This window comes from Felis catus, chromosome A1, assembly GCF_018350175.1.
Source record: "Felis catus isolate Fca126 chromosome A1, F.catus_Fca126_mat1.0, whole genome shotgun sequence".
Classification (NCBI taxonomy): Eukaryota; Metazoa; Chordata; class Mammalia; order Carnivora; family Felidae; genus Felis; species Felis catus.
This window is the reverse complement of record NC_058368.1, coordinates 26319563-26336852: the sequence shown is the minus strand read 5'-3', so window position 1 is coordinate 26336852 and position 17290 is coordinate 26319563. Positions and strand designations below refer to the sequence as shown.

At 38.5% G+C, this 17290-nt stretch overlaps 1 protein-coding gene across 2 annotated transcripts in view; it reads right to left on the bottom strand.

The window, feature by feature from the left end:
* TSC22D1 (TSC22 domain family member 1) overlaps positions 1–17290 on the bottom strand; it is a 134884-nt gene that overhangs the window by 25539 nt on the left and 92055 nt on the right. Inside the window, exon 1 of one of the 2 annotated variants that reach the window (XM_019826959.3) lies at positions 14438–14523. The exons of the other annotated variant lie outside the window; for it this stretch is intronic. The gene's annotated coding sequence lies outside the window, so the exon portion shown is untranslated. Of the gene's footprint in view, positions 1–14437; positions 14524–17290 lie in introns of those variants that run through there. 2 annotated transcript variants of the gene reach the window in all.

Genomic DNA, 17290 nt, shown 5'->3' with positions numbered 1-17290 from the left:
GACAGAGAGAGACAGAGCATGAACGGGGGAGGGGCAGAGAGAGAGGGAGACACAGAACCGGAAACAGGCTCCAGGCTCCGAGCCATCAGCCCAGAGCCCGACGCAGGGCTCGAACTCACGGACCGCGAGATCGTGACCTGGCTGAAGTCAGACGCTTAACCGACTGTGCCACCCAGGCGCCCCTCCCCTCGCCTATTTTTAATGTCCCAAACTATGTTACAGTCCTGGTAGCCTCCTTCAGGAAAGCTGTCTGTAGCATCTGAGTCTCTCAAGTGAAAGCTAAGGAGGGAAACTCCCACCAGCTTCTATGACTTCTCTTCCCATGATTTTGGTATGCCTGTTGTTCCAGAAAGAAATCAAGTGAACTCATGCCCAGAACAAGGAAGGGAAGACAGTCTTTCTTTCCCATGATAGCTCCCTTCCACAGATATTTTTTGCACAAATATTTATTACACAATAACTACTTATTTATTTCACAAACATTTTGTGTCTGGCATTGGGCTAGTCACTGGCCTCCTTTTGAAAAGTGAAATAGTCCCTCTCCTAAAAAGCTGGTAGAAATTGGTAAACAATGTTTTTCCTTAGCAGGAGTGATATAACTTATCCAGTTTTACCACAGAGCACTAGAAGGGAGAAGTGTTTTCAGATGAATACTGCTTTCTTGTTACAAATTAAGATTCAAAGAGAAAAATAAAAGGCAAGACTAAACTTTTAAACTGAATTCAACTAGTAAAATACATATCGAATAACTATGCACTAGGCAATATAGTAAGCACCATACATATTATCTTGTTTAATAGTCAGCTCACCTCTATTACCATCACATATACAGATGAGTAAACTGAGACCAGCAAAGTTAATTTGACCAGTGTCACACTGCTGTTAAATGGCAGACCTGGAATTTGAACTCAGGTTTGTCTCATTCAAAAAGTCGATTTCTTTCCCCTGCACTGTAATTATTGCTTGCAAATCTACCACCCTTCCCGGACTGTGGGGCTATCACAGTGCTTAGCACAGGTAGTCACTAAAGAAATAATTTAAGTGTGAAGTAATAAGTATGATAGGTGTTGCAAGAACCAAAGAAAGCAGAGGAAGAGGTCAACAAGCAAAAAGGGACAGGGGGAGTATTGTAGGCGTTGGGTAGTCAGGAAAGGTTTTACAAAGGGGTTTTCTCTTAAATTAAATCCTTCATGAATAATCTTACATCATTAGACCAGAAAAAGAGAAAATATTTCCAGGAAAATTAAGAGCATGTCCAAAATAGGCAGAAAGGCAAAGTATCTTTGTGGAAGATGCCCCAGAAGTAGGGACATCTGAAATAATTATAGAATGGTGGAAAATGGATGCAGAAGTATCCAGAAATCCTTCAATTATCCAAAAATCTTGAAAACACTGCTAAAGAATCTGAAATTTACCCCACAACACATGAGCTCCAGGCCACCAGAATAGATGCCAGTTATAAACAGTCAATTTTACCTAACTAGTGCAAACCAGCCAAATATCAACCCTGCCTCTGGGAGATGGGAGCAGACACTGAAGGCGTTCCTACAGGCAAATGTTCTGGATTTCAGAAAGGTGATCCTGGGGGCGCCTGGGTGGCGCAGTCGGTTAAGCGTCCGACTTCAGCCACGTCACGATCTCGCGGTCTGGGAGTTCGAGCCCCGCGTCGGGCTCTGGGCTGATGGCTCGGAGCCTGGAGCCTGTTTCCGATTCTGTGTCTCCCTCTCTCTCTGCCCCTCCCCCGTTCATGCTCTGTCTCTCTCTGTCCCAAAAATAAATAAACGTTGAAAAAAAAAAATTAAAAAAAAAAAAAAAAAAAGAAAGGTGATCCTGGATACAGCATGAAGGCTGAAAGGAAAAGGGCAAAAGCAGAGACTAGGAAGAAATTCTGGTAAAGGGTCTTAACCAGTTAAGCAGGTTGGGGAGTGATTTTAAAGGAAGCCAAGTTATCAAAATATAATCAACATTTCAAATGATTCTATCGCTGTAACAAATAAGTATATAAATTACACAGCAACCATTATACAATAAGAATAATCCAGAACTGTGACTCCTAGATTGCCCACGTACATACACATGAATGTTATTTCAGCAAAATAACAAGAACAATCACTATCATTTAGCTAAGCACCTTGTTGTGTTCAAGTCATATAACATCAAACACTTATTTCGCATACAAGCATTTTTAGAAAGGTCCTGCCTAGTAGAAAATATGGCTCTGTAAACGCTACATCACAATGGCCTCCTTTAATCTTTTACGGAAAATAAGAGCAGACTTTGTACAACAAAAGGAAGTAGTAATGATGTGTTTCCAGCAAGCCTTCTGAGTCCTTCTTTGTGATTATCTTATAGCAAATGTGCCAGATGTCCTCTGGCCCACACTACTTTTAGTTAGATGGGTCGTCTACTCCCATGGATCATTTACAAGCCTGCAGATGGAGGAGCACAAGTACAACACAAAAAGCCAAATACACACAAATCTTGTCATATAAAGATGGATAAATGGAACTTAAAAATCTAGTATAAGACACAAGATATTAGAAGTTGCTCTACTTATGGTATTATCCGGGTGTTTAAAGAATTTGATATAGCCTCCATTTCCACATGAAAAAAGAGGATATAAAGAATGAGAGAGAGCCCCAAAAGGGCAAAAAGTAACTTAAAAAGTTATAAAACTAGAGCGGAAGAGAGTAAGCAACAAGGAAACAAACGAATGCAATACAATGCCAGGTCCATTAAGATGGTGAATATGTCTGGAAGTATTTAGAAACTCTGTTTATTTATCTTTGAAAAGCAATGCCTATGTATAAGATATATAATGTACAAACAGCAAGTCAACATGTAATTATAATGCATGTTCTACTTATTAAGAGTTTGAGAAACTTAAAAAATAATTTAAATCATGCCACTCTTTTCAAGGAAAGAGATCCACTTAAAAATTTTAAACGTTCCTCCAACTAATCCTAAAACTGAAGTTGATCATACAAGAAAATATTGCACCTAAGTTTCTTAAGCGTTAGACCAAAGGGGTCGATTTTACTTGACAAACTAATAAAACAGACTTCACCATCTGTGTCTAAGCCTAAGGAAAGAAGTATAAATGGATATAAAACTATATGTGACTTCCTAAAATTACAGAATTTCACTTTAAAAGTCCTTGAAAATTTCTTTGAAGAGTGGTAATGATCTAAGAACTATAAATCAAATTCAGGTCATTTCACATATTCTCAAGCTTCTGACATACCTGTATTAATCTTCAGTCTACCCAGAATTATAGAAACAGTAGTCCTAGCTAAACTTCAGCTCACAGACTGGTTGCACTTCTAACTCTAATTAAAAGTTACAATGGCTAAACAGCCCATGTATAAGAACACTATACACTTGAACTCAGAAATAGGTCAATGAGAATAAATTCAGATTAACTACTGAATTTCATTAGGAAGTTTATAGAAAGAAAACTGTTCTCTCTTTCAAAATGGCCTTTAAGGAGCACCTGGGTGGCTCAGTTAGTTGGGTGGCCGACTTTGGCTCTGGTCATGATCTCAAGGTCCATGAGTCTGCGAGCTCAAGCCCCACATCAGGCTCTGTGCTGATAGCTTGGTGCCTAGAGCGTGCTTTGAGTTCTGTGTCTCCCTCTCTCTCTCTCTGTACCTCCCCCACTTGCACTCTGTCTCTCTCTCTCAAAAATAAATAAACATTAAAAAAAAAAGTTTAATGGCCTTTAAAAGATACGTCTAAATCCTTAAATGTGTGGCATTTGATTAGAGGATTTAATGAAAAAAATTATATTTGCAAATTTATATTCATTTGCTCTTAAGATATAATAAAGGAGAAGAAGTTTACAGGAATCCTTACGTGCAATCCAATCATAGTAATTATCAGAGAACAATGCCAGAATAGATTAAATCATGAAAGAAAAAAAAGAAAAACCAGTCATTTTCCATACTGCTTACTGTACCCATAATTGAGATATTTTATACGTATGTACATAGTTTACATTTTCATATCTACAAGATTACACTGGCAAATTTAAAATGCTTATCTATGTACACAGGGAGTACTCAATGTCTGCTGAGTTTTGGGAAAAATTAAGTATATTATATTTTATAATCACATGTTTAGAAACAAGGGGAACTAGGGAGTTATTCAACAAAAAATAATAGAAACTAAGCAACACAGAAAATACATATCTAATGTTAAGGGAACAAAAAGATAATAGACTATCCATGACCTATGATGACACCTATCAACATGAATGCATATGTGCAGTAGCCAGCATTCAAGATGGTCCTCAATCGTCCACCCCTCTTGGTTTTCATACCCTTGTAAAGTCCTTTCCTATAATGAATAGTGCTCACCTGAGAATAATACTGCACAAATGATGGTGTAGGATTTCTAAGACTAAGTCACAAGGATTCTGCTTTACTCTCTCTTCAATCATTCTCTCTGGGAGAAGCGAGCTGCCATGTCATGAAGACCCTCATGCAGCCCTATGGAGAATTCCACATAGCAGGGGATTTAAGGGCACCCTGTCAAGAGCCAGCATCAACTTGCCACCCATGTGAGTGAGCCATCTCGGAAGTGGAGTCTCCAGCCCAGTGCCAAGCCTTCAGATGGCTATAGCCCTGGCTGACATCTTGACTGTAACCTCATGACAGACCCCGAGTGACAACTGTCCAGCTAAGCCTCTCCCACGTTCCTGACCCTTAGAAACGGAGTAAGATAATGTTTGCTGCTGTTTTAAGCCACTCAATTTTAGGATGATTTGTTACAATAGAGAACTAGCAGAATATATATTTCAAAAGGCCATGTAATAATAACAGTATCAGAGTATGACTACAGAAGAGGACCAGAGGTTATTTCTTCCTCTACTTACCAAACTTTCTATAAGGTTATTCACTTTCAAGGTTCAAATTTTTTCAAAAGCATACTCAATGCTCCTGTCTCTAGTTGCTCCCGCCACTTTCATTAGAAAAGTTCTACCCGAGTCATTCATTCATTCAGCAAATGCCTGCAAGGACCAGAAATCGAAACAGTCACAGTCCCTGACCTCAGGGAGCTTACATTCTAGTGGGAAAGACAGGCCTCACTCAAGATGTGTGCCAGAGCAGTCTGGGATTACAAATTGTGATATATAGCCCACTTTGCTTTAACATGCATGTGTTTCTGGAAGGCAAATTAATTCATAAGTGATTAGTAAATGAAAATATGATGTCAGGATAACACAAATATTTTGTTGATTCACAGGGGTTTTTCCTACACAAGAGGAGCCATGACATCCAGTGAATCGCAACCTTTAACAAGAAAAGAAAAAGCCCTCAGCACGCTATAGCAGCAGCAGGAGCCCTTTCATTGGTATTTAATGAAACTTAAAAGCAAGCCCTCCACCAGGAGCTCCCCCCACCAGCTCTGTGCAGCTTTCAGCTTATGCCAGCTTAGCTGACTCTTGTACCGGCCTCCCCACAGCCCCACTGGCTTAGAGCTTCATTTCTTCTGCGTTATCTTAGCACCTGCCGCCTCTGCTCTAATTAAAATATTGCTGGCATTTCACTCTACTTTTTTGTGTGTATTTTTAAGATCTACCATGAGAGCTTCCAGCTATATTGAGCTGGTATCAATTTTTTGTTCCCTCCCTGCTCTGGTTACAAAGCTGCCTAAGTGTTGAGTGGTTGGCCCCAACTCTGTTTTCTCCATAAGCTGTCTCATTTTTTGCACGCAAAATGAGGTTTTTTAGGAATATACATATCATGGCATAGAAGGAATGCCTGCACTATTAAGGAAAATTTTACAGTTTCTAGGAGACAGTGTAACAGAGGGCCTTGAACAATCTGGGCATGGCATCTACAAAGGTCTAAAGCCCAGAGACAGGTGGACACGAAGAGGCTTACAGACCCTTTCTCTTTCCCTGACCCAAATACTTTGCCAGACCCCGGAAGCTATATTCACTTCAGAAGGCTTAAGCACTCCTTTGTCTGACCAGACGGTGGTGAGACGGTTGGGGGGAGTTGGGCCTAAAAGGGCTCCTCCGCCTGGGCTGAACCTTAGAGTCGATTGGGAAGCTTTTCACAAATACAGATATTCAGACCCATCCTGATTTAATCGATCAGTGAGAGTCCTCAGTCCCGCTAGGTTTTAAAAGTTCCCCAGTTCCAATTCTGTGTCTCCCTCTCTCTCTGCCCCTCCCCCGTTCATGCTCTGTCTCTCTCTGTCCCAAAAATAAAAATAAAAAACGTTGAAAAAAAAAAAAGTTCCCCAGGTGAATTCAATGCGAAGCCAGGGCTAAGAACCACTAAACCAGCAATAATCAAAGGATTGGAGAATAGGTCTTAAGAAGAACTTAAAAAAACAAAAACCTGATATAATTTATGCATTTAAAAACTCTGCAATTGTAATTAGTCAGTAAGACTAGCAAGGTACTGTATGTTTTTAACCATACTAGTTTTCCCCAATACAATGTATACAGATTTATCTGACAGCACAGGCAGGATGGGGAATAAGCAGAGCTGGAGTGTGAAGTCCAAGACCAAGGAGCACTGATCTCCATCTCTGGGAGAGGCAGCGCATAGGGCTGGAACATAAGGGCTAGGAGCCTCAACTCCACTGGGGCGACAAAGTGGGGAGAAACGGGGGTAGGGGGAGGCTCGGAGGAATTTCCAGGGGGATTTAGGTCAACTATTCAAAAGGAGTTCCTGATAGAGCATGCTACAATAGTAACACATACTATTTACAAACATGGCCATGTTTGGAATGTCGAAATAAAGGATAAAAAAATGCACAGAGTGATTTAAACTCAGTCCTATTATATGGAGGTAGAAAAACAAGTTGCAACAAGTTCTCACACCTGGTGATCAGTCACAGGAAGGGATATTATGAAAATACAGATCCCTGAGTCCAATGTCACAGGTGTGGACTGGAATCTCCAGAGGCAGGAAATGATATATACCCAGCAAATACCAATAGTTGCTGCCATCTAGTCAGCATTTCCAGGGTGTCAGGCAGTCTCTTAAGCACTTTGTATGTTTCCTCTGATTTCTTGCAACGACCCTAATGGTTAACTGGGGCAGAGAAGTTAAATAACTTGTCCATGGCAAAGGGTGGATCCAGGTTCAAAGCCTGCAGACCTACATATAGTCTGTGCTCCTACCCACAACATTCTGCAGCCCCTAGAACACTTAGCCCACCCCCAACAAACCAAGTGATTTTGAGGCTGCCAGGATTTGAGAAGCACTACACCATAATCTCTCAAAGTCTTTTTTTAGCTACAAAATCAGGCTCAAAATCAACAGTATCTTTCATTGTTGGGCTCTAAATCAAGTAGCATTATCTCCTTTATTATGAAGAATTTGCAATATGCTAAATGTACAGAAATAGTTTTCCCGTAGAAGATGGGCTTATGTCTAAGACTTCTGCCTTTGACAAAAATAGAAATTTTATATAACAGTTTCTTCTTGAACACACTTAGCAATTTGCTGTCTTATCAATTCTTCCCTGATAATATCTCTGCCTTTTCTTTTTCTATTCCTACTGCCATCATCCTAATCCGGACCCGTATCATTAAGACTTCCAGATTATTGCCATATCATCTGGTTAACCTGGCCCCAATCTGTATTCAGCCAGATCCAAACAAATTCATCCTGTATGCTGCCTTCCAGGCTAATTTCTTAAAATTTTCTTTCCTTTCTTGCCCATCACCCATTCGCTTAGGAGTCCTCTAATGATTACACACTACCTATAGGATAAAACCCCACCCTTTAGCTTGGCATTCCTGGTCTGCAACCAACTGCCCCTTAACCAACTCGAACTTCTTTTTAAAAAAATTAAACCACAATGCCTTATTTTTAAAGCCCAAATTCCTTCATCAAAACAAGAATTAAATAGATCTGAAAACCACATTTAGGATGAGAAAAATACTGATGAGCTGCTTGCTGATATGTAAACGTTTTGCAGAGCACGTCGAAGGACGTGAACTTGGCTGAGTTCTTGCACCAGATCTTTCAGGTAATCTCAAAGTTAGAGTTAATTGAGTTTCAGAGTGTACAATTACACCAAAACTGCCCCAAGGCCACAGGGAGGGGTCGGCCTGTTCTTAAAGCATGAATCTTTTATATAATCCACAAAACCAGTTCGCAAATCTTGAATAAGATGATTTTTACTTAAAAACATACAGTACCTTGCCAGGAAGAAAATGCATACATACTAAAATTACAAGCTAGGGCAATTTAACCATATATATTTTAGTCTTGATACATCTACTTCTTCATCTACTATAAGTTTAAAAAAAAGAAACAAGTTGTTACTACGAAGGAGAACTGAGAAGAAAGGATCAAGTGTCTATGCGCTAATATCCATTTTCAGGTGGAGCTAATTTATTAGTCAGTTCCGAGGCTTCTCTGGAGCGCTTGTAAGAGGTCTCTGGTTACCCCAGAAGGGCTGAATGAAAGATGAAGGCAAAAAACACAACCCTCCATAAGGTGATGATCACTCTGGAGAGCGGAAACGGGGCAGGCAGATAGATGAACATTTGAGAGAGTCAGAGAAACACAGGGCTGTTATTAGAGACCACGTTCTCTTCCTTTCCCCTTACTCAGTAGAGCTCAGCTACTGCTTTCTTAGTGCTTACGTGAGGTCCAAGTAATTCGTTCTGATATTTAATCCAAGGAATTCTCTAAGTAATCTCTTTTAAAAGATTCAAAAAAATATGCAAATAATTAATGAAGGAAAGAAATCCAGAAGAAAACCTCTCCATAGTCCAGTCTTTTGTAACAGACTCACAGAACACCTCCAGACCTGGAAGTACACGGGAGGGGAGAGAAAGCCTCTGGCAAAAAGCAGCATCCAGAAAGGAACTGAGAAGTCCAAGGGATTGAAGATTTTACCCAGTGCTTATTGTATCACCAACAAAGACACGGACTGCCTTGGAAGAGCTCTCCAATAACTAGATCAGAAAAAAAGAAGAGTTACCAGGGAAATGCACCGATGCCTAGACACATCTTTTGTAATCAATGTTACCTCATTCGTAAAAATTATAAACAGTTCAGAGTCTAAATTATAAGAAAAATTTCTTAAAGTTGCTACACAAGCAGTTACATTGGTTTTTAATATTGCTCATAACTACAGAATCCTATTCCTCACTGTCTGGGGCTACCTTTGCCAGCGGGGCCATTGATGACGAATTTTTAAGGCCTCGCTGTTTATTTTCCTTTTCTCAAACAACCTGTTACCACCCCCCCTGGAAGAAGGCAATATCTGCCTTCATTTGCTATTTAATTTTGCACAAAACAATCATGTTTTACCACGCCAGGGTCTGGCACTTGACATGATTCATTTCACTTTAATAGGAAAAACGCTGAGGAGCCAAAAGCAAGCTGACGTCAGGCACAGCTTTTCAGAGCACAAAATCCAGTCTCTGCTGGGACCAGTCCGCATCTCCTCCACACCACCTTTAGCTATCACCTCATCTTAACACCATCCAATAACTGGAATTCAAATGGCTCACTGATAAAGGCTACGTTTTATTCTTTGCTTACGAATTGAGGAAAGCATGGAATGTAGTTTAGAAAGTTTTCCACCAGAAAAGTTAAAGTTTAAAAGTTTTGGTATATAAAATGCTTACTAGTTAGTCACATGGAAAACTTCTGATGTTAGATAACCAAGGGTTTGCAGTACATCAAAGCAAAAAGAATCTACAAAAATACAATCCTGCCACCTTGTGGTACCCATTCAAAATCACTTCACCACTTCGTACTTGAAAACAAATTTTGATTTTTTTTTAATGTGCTTATTTCAAAAAACGTTAATCAAAATAACATAACAATTATTTTAAAATCTTAAATATTGATTTAATGTTGCCTGAAATATATTGAAATCTATTAAATTGTCAATGTTTGACTTAAAGAAATTGTTTCTAAGGTCAAAACTAAATTCTCTTTTCAAGTATGTATAAGAAGTAGAAATGTAATCGTGAACACTTAGAATTCTCAGCAAATATTTTGTAGCAATTATGGATCATGCTTTTCTTTTTTGGTAGTTAAAAAACCATCATGTTATATAGATGGAACTGCAAAATTTTTACCGCCACGGACACAGCATTGTTTGATCAACTTTAAACTATGAAGTCAGAATATATGTAGTAAATTTCTCCAGTACCTTTACTACATATATAATTCTTACATTGTTGAGACTCCTCAATGAGTGCAAATAAAGAATTAAGTTTCTTAACATCATGTTGACATAAATAAGGTTAGTTTTAAAATAGTGGATAAAAATGTGGGACCACTGACATTTTCAGAGCACCATCTAAAATAATTCATTCCTTTCAGAAAACTATTAAGTGAAAACTAGTCTCTTTTGATATATAAAGGGTTGGAAGGTTATTCTGTGAAAATCTGAACACAAATTACAGAAAAACATGACAGGAATATTAGGTTGAATCAGATGAAATTCTATTTATGTAGCTCAAAAACTGTTGAGTGTTGCTTATTGTAGTAACTAACATTTCACTGACAGCTTCCTGTAATTGTGTGCTATGTACTTTACCTGATCTATCCTATTTAACAATCCTCATGTTAACCTTGTGAAGGAAGTACTATTATTATCCCCAGCTTACCAATAAGGTAAGAGGCTTAGAGGACATATAACCTGCCATGAGTGGCAGGGCCTGCCTGCCTCAGTTCCCCACCACCATATCCAACAGAATAGACATTTATATAGATAAAAATAGAATATCTGCTAAAATGTTTCTGAAAAGATAATCAGATCTTTTGGCTAATTTTTTTTCTGTTAACGATGACTCCAGACAGCATTTATACCGTTGAAACTTTCAGGGAAGAGCCAAGGGCAACTACCGCCATTTTTGTGATCTGCATACAGCATCATTTGAATTCACTTCTTTGACAGATGCCGGTCATCTCTTTTATCTCACGACCTCCTCTTTTTTCATATAAAGCAGGATTTTTTTTCTACCGTGCATGCTGGTATTAACCTCTCAGATACTCATAATCACTGGCATATCTGATTTTTCTCTTCTCATCCATTCAAAAAATACCTGGTTTCGGGGCGCCTGGGTGGCGCAGTCGGTTGAGCGTCCGACCTCAGCCAGGTCACGATCTCGCGGTCCGTGAGTTCGAGCCCCACGTCAGGCTCTGGGCTGATGGCTCAGAGCCTGGAGCCTGTTTCCGATTCTGTGTCTCCCTCTCTCTCTGCCCCTCCCCCGTTCATGCTCTGTCTCTCTCTGTCCCAAAAATAAATAAACGTTGAAAAAAAAAAAATACCTGGTTTCATTCTTACCTGACAAAAAAACATAAAGTCATAATCTATACCCTCAAAAAATCTGCATTTTAGTAAGAGAGACACAAAGAGATGGTCTACTGCTAAGTATTTCAAGATAAGTATGTAGAAAGTATAATAGAATTTGGGAACAAAGGCAGCTAACTTTGTTTTGAGGTTGTCTATTTTTGCCCCTTCCTTCCATGTTCAAAATCATTCTCCAAATAAGCTCCACATTAAACTAGGCAGCTTTGCTAAGTGTTTGTAGTACAAAGTCTTGTAATACTAGAGCTGAAATTAGCATTAATAAAAGAAGTTAAAAAACAGCAAGTTTTATCAAGGATAGTGAAACTATCAAATATTAAGCAAATAAATATTTCCACCATGTTTTATCTTTTCTGTCCACAAGTCCGAATAATCCACCAAATGGCTACAGGAGAAACAAAGATATCAGTATTACCTATAAATTCTGTAAGTAAACTCAGAAAGATAGATTAAAGAAAATTCAAGAAACAAATATTTGCAAGTCCATTTGCTTTAAATTCCATTGTTTTGACAAAAGCGCCCCCTTTTAAAGTTCTATCACGGCCCTTCCTTTACTCCTTTTCCCCTTTTAGCTTTCTTGATAAAATAAACAGCTTTTCTTAATTTTCTCCCTACACGTCCCTAAAATTGGACATAAACTTCTTTAGAAAACCTTCTTGCCTCAGACCAAGTCTATGATCAGATTTTAAATTGCCAATAAAATATGATAGCAGCTTATTAAAAAGATTTCCAGTTTAAAAAAAAAAAAGATTTCTAGTTAAATCTTTAATGAGTAGCTATTGCTTTTATGATGAAAACTCTTTATGCTAATTCATCCAACAAGTATTTATTGAGCATACTTTACATGTACTAAACATATATAAAAAAGTATAAACTCAGGAGCTAAAAGACTGAGACCTATTCCCCTTAAGCAGCTACCTCTTGACTCCAATTTCTTCACTTGTAAAATAAGGATAAAAATACTTGCCTTACCTCCCTCACAAGTCATGCCGAGGATCCAAATGAGACAATACATGTAAGAGCACTTACACAGTATTAAGTTACTTTTAAAGCCAATCATAAGGAAGGCAGTTAATATCACAAAAAAGGTAGGCAAACAAGATTACATAATGCTGTAACTGAGGTGAAGTGTATCCTTTAGAGCCAAAATAATTTCAACTAACCATTAATTTCAGTGGGATATTTATTCGTGAATCATAAGTTCTGTTTGGTTTCACAGAAGTGTCTTTTTAAAATCATCACAAGCCAGCTATAAAAACATTACATCTTAAACAATAACCTCCCACTGTCTATTTGTCGACAACTAAAGTCTAAATTCTTTCAATGTTTTCTTTTTTAAAAAACACTTTTTCCAGGGCGCCTGGGTGGACCAGTCGGTTAAGCATCTGACTTTGGCTCAGGTCACGATCTCATGGTGTGTTAGTTCAAGCCCCACATGGGGCTTTGCACAGACAGTGCAGAGCCTGCTTGGATTCTCTCTCCCTCTCTCTCTGCCTCTCCCCTGCTTGTGTGCATTCTCTTTCTCTCTGAGTAAATAAACTTTAAAAAAATTTAAAAAACAACAACAATCTTTCCATCTGCATCTGTACTATTATAAAAACAAATATTATTTGACCATTAGTAATCAGATATTAAATGATCTCTTAGCCCACTTAGTGCTCTAAAGTAATGTGATGACTTTGTTAGAAAGTTTACAAACGTTTCAGGAACCCATTAATCAAAATAAATTAGAATTAATAAGTGAATCAATTTTTTACTAAAAATAATTAGATACATTTGCCATCCCATGCAAGGGTTAATTTAGGAAAAAAGCTTATTTCTCCTTTAAGATTCAAGAATTTTCATTTATGCTAAGCAGAAAACTTCCCATTTGCAATTTCAGCTCTAAAATCAATATCCTTTCTTCGAACTGTTAGTATTCATGAATCTACAGATTTAATCACAAGACTTAAAAGTTTATTTGTCCATTATCCTTTTGATTCACCTCCCTTTATTTTTTTTTAATTTTTTTAACGTTTATTTATTTTTGAGACAGAGAGAGACAGAGCATGAACGGGGGAGGGTCAGAGAGAGAGGGAGACACAGAATCTGAAACAGGCTCCAGGCTCTGAGCTGTCAGCACAGAGCCCAACGCGGGGCTCGAACTCACGGACCATGAGATCATGACCTGAGCCGAAGTCGCCGCTCAACCGACTGAGCCACCCAGGTGCCCCTGATTCACCTCCCTTTAAATAAAACTAACTATATAATCTATGTCTTTTGATGGTAAGCTAACTGCAAAATTCCTAGAAGTATTTTCTCTAATTTTAAGCCAGTTAACAGCTTATTTTGAAATTTAAATGGTTTTTAAAGTGTAATTCTACATTAATTCTTAACTGAAAAAATTAATACCAACTACTCTCAAGTATCTTACATTTACGTAGAACTGTGCAAGTGGATGGGTACTTTCACCAGATTCAAGTCAGTTTATTTCAGCTACAGAAACAGTAGATAAAAACAGTATACACATACGGGATATAGATATACTTATGAATATATACACATATGTGTGTGTATACATCTAAATACACACTAAAACAGGAAGTCAGAACTTGCCAGCTCTAAAAAACACTCACAAAAATTCATTTCAAAAGAACCATTGCAAGGGCAGCTTTACACACACATTTAAAGACCTCTATTTTGAAAACATCCTGAAGGATGGCTGGCATTTTTCAAGCATAGATCAATGAAGGTTAATATTTTCTGACAGAAAAACTCACTATAAAATTCTAAATCATCTACAGTTTTAAGTCAACTCGTAATGGCTTCACTCAGAGAATGAAACAAATTAAAAAGTTGTTACCCAACTAAATTTTTAAAAGTCATAAACTAAAACAGGACTCCGTACAATTCGTCTCTGTTTGCACCTGAAGGCAAAAAATTCCTCCCTTCATAATCCCCAAATAATCTTCCAAGTGGTTTTTAAAAATAGCTTTTAAAATGTCTCAAGTGGGGGTGGGGACCCAAATGACTGAACTGAGCCTAATTTCACCCTCCAGGATGGGTACTGAGGAGCCAACCACCTTTCAAGGTAATACAGCCTGCGGAGGACCACGGGGGGGCAACTCCTTCCACAACTACTACTCACAGCAGGTCTAGCACTAGGCTACAGAGTGAGTTTCAAGGTGGGCACACCATGGTGGCTCTCCAGGGGCCAACCGACACTCCTGTGGCCCCAGCACAACAGGAAGGAGTCCCAAAGTTCCAGGGCCCCTCAAGGCAGTTTCTACTTAAAGGGGCAGTGGCCCCATTCATTTATAGTGATTCACTGCTTCAGAGAGAACAAAAATACTATGCATATAGTGATTTGCCAGGTTTCTGAGATTTAAAAGGACTTAGGAGATTTTCTTCAGGTTTTCTTAGCCTGTAACAAGTCAATAGCACACGGCCTCTATTGATCATTTCTCCTTGATCCAAAAAGGCAGAAGAATCTAGGAGGGGATTTTTCAGCTTTTGAAAATGTTTGTATGGGGAGAAAAAAAAAAAACAATAATGAGGATTCGGGAATGGAAGGAAGAAGACTTGAGGAAGAGAAAGGGTAAAGGAAGGAATGAAGATAGGAAACAAGGAAGAGAGGAGGGGGGAAGGAGGGAGGGAAGATCAAGCAGACAAGCAAAGCAAAACTGAAACCAGCAGATAGCAAGGACTCAGAGAGAAACGGGAGTTGTCAGACAGCTTTCCTCTTCCCAAGAGGCCTCGCAGTACTTCCTGCAATTTGTGTCAAGGATATTTGTGTCCCATAAAAATACCATTTTACTGGAGCAGAGGTGGGGACAGGGTGGGAAACACACAGTTGTTCATTTGTTTTTCTCCTGAACAGCCTGCAATGCTGCTGCAGAAGGTAGAGAAAGACTGATAAAATCAAAGTAGAGGGAACTGACATCAAGGGTGCCTGGGTGGCTCGGGTGATTAAGTGTCTGACTCTTGACTTCAGCTCAGGTCATGATCCGATGGTTCATGGGATCGATCCCCATGTGGGGCTCTGTGCTGACAGTGAGTGCCTGCTTTGGATTCTTTCTCTCTCTCCCTCCCTCTCTCTCTCTCTCTCTGCCCCTCCCCCAACTTGCTCACTCTCTCTTTCACAATAAATAAACATTAAATAAATTTTTAAAAGGTAAATGGCAATAATAAAAGCAAAATGATATAAATTTCATGAAACAGAAAATGTATGCAAGTAAATGGGCCAGTTTGATCTTTTTAAAGACAGCTTAAACTTTAGAAAATAAAGGAAAATGTGTAATAGAAAAATATGATACAAAGGAGTCAACATCACACAGACATCTTTTCTAATCATGAGATTAAAATGAACAATAACAAATACAGTATATATCAAAACTTCAGGATGCAACTAAAGGAACACGTAGGGAAAATGTACAATCTTGAGCATTAGAATAAAGGCTAAAGAATAGTGAGATAAGGCTTTATCAAGAAAACTGTGGGTGGGGGGATCCCCAGCAAAGTAAGCCAAAATACAGGAAAAGAGATAATAAAAGTAACAGCAAAAGCTATTAAAACAGGAAACACCCATGTAAGACCGAGGCCAAATATCGGCTCTGTGGAAAAGACTATAAAAATAAACCGTGAAACCTCCAGGATGGTAAAGAGGGAAGGCAGAGAGAAGCAATATTAGGAACGAAAAAGGCATATAACCATAATTTAAAAGATACAGATTAAAAGAACAAACTGTTAGAAAAATACAATCTACTGAAATAGTCTGATGAAGACCTATGAACTCTAATAGTCCTATGTTGTCATGAAATAAAATTAGAGCAACAGTGAAAAGTCTTCTCACAAACAAGATCTGCAGAGTTGACAGCTTCACCTGCGAGCCCTACTCGTCATGCAGTGACCCAGTCCAGCTGCCCCTGCAGTGGCTCCGAGCAGGATCCACAACACAATCCGCCCAAAGTGGCGCCGCCCAGTGACCGCGACAGAACCTTAGCGGGTGGCCAGAAGAGAAGAAAATTGTAACGATACCATGTGTTTGACACCAGATAGCTGCGTGAACCCATGTGAGACAGTCTTTTGGACTCCCCCAAAAATACTTAGGAGAGGGACAGTTACCCCACACTAGCAGGTGGAGGCCACTGCCACAGTCAGATTATGCAGTCATTAAAACTAATATTCTAAACAAATAATGTTTAAGTCATAAGGGACATGTAGTTGCTAAAAAAATAAATAAATAAATTGAAATGTGATTGTTGACAGCATATGTATATCAGGTATTTTTACTAAAAGTCTATTTAACATTGTGCTGTAACTATAGATAAACTGTAGAACTCATGTAAGTTATTTCCAAGAAAAAAATACATCAGAATTATGACAAGAGTAGTTCATTCTAAATCAGTCAAAAAATAAAAAATACTTGTGGTTTGCAGTACACTTAGAAAAATAAAATAGTTCTCTTCCTTTTGTTGATTATCATCTAATAAGTGGTGCCAATATACAAAAACAGAAATAATGTGCTCTATTTTTAAAAAAATGGTGAGGATTATTCATAGACTGCATGATCTGACCCTTGGATTATCAAAAATAAATATCTTACACTTGAAGTCAATCTTTATTTTTAAAATCATAGTTAATTTTGAGTCAAATTTTATGATTTTATGATTTCTCTATATTTAGTAATTAGGATTTATGTTTAAATAATATATTTAACAGGAAGATATTACCACTGCAAAAAATAAGAATTTTTTTTAAGTTTATTTATTTATTTTGAGAGAGAGAGTGGGGAAGAGGCAGAGAGAGAAGGAGAGAGAATCCCAAGCAGGCTCTGCACTGTCAGCACAGAGCCCAATGCAAGGTTCGATCTCACGATGTGGGAGATCATGACCTGACCCGAAATCAAGAGTTGGATGCTTAACCGACTGAGCCACCCAGGCGTCCCAGAATTATTTTTTTTAAATACACATTCTCCATATATAATAATGGCTCCTTTCTG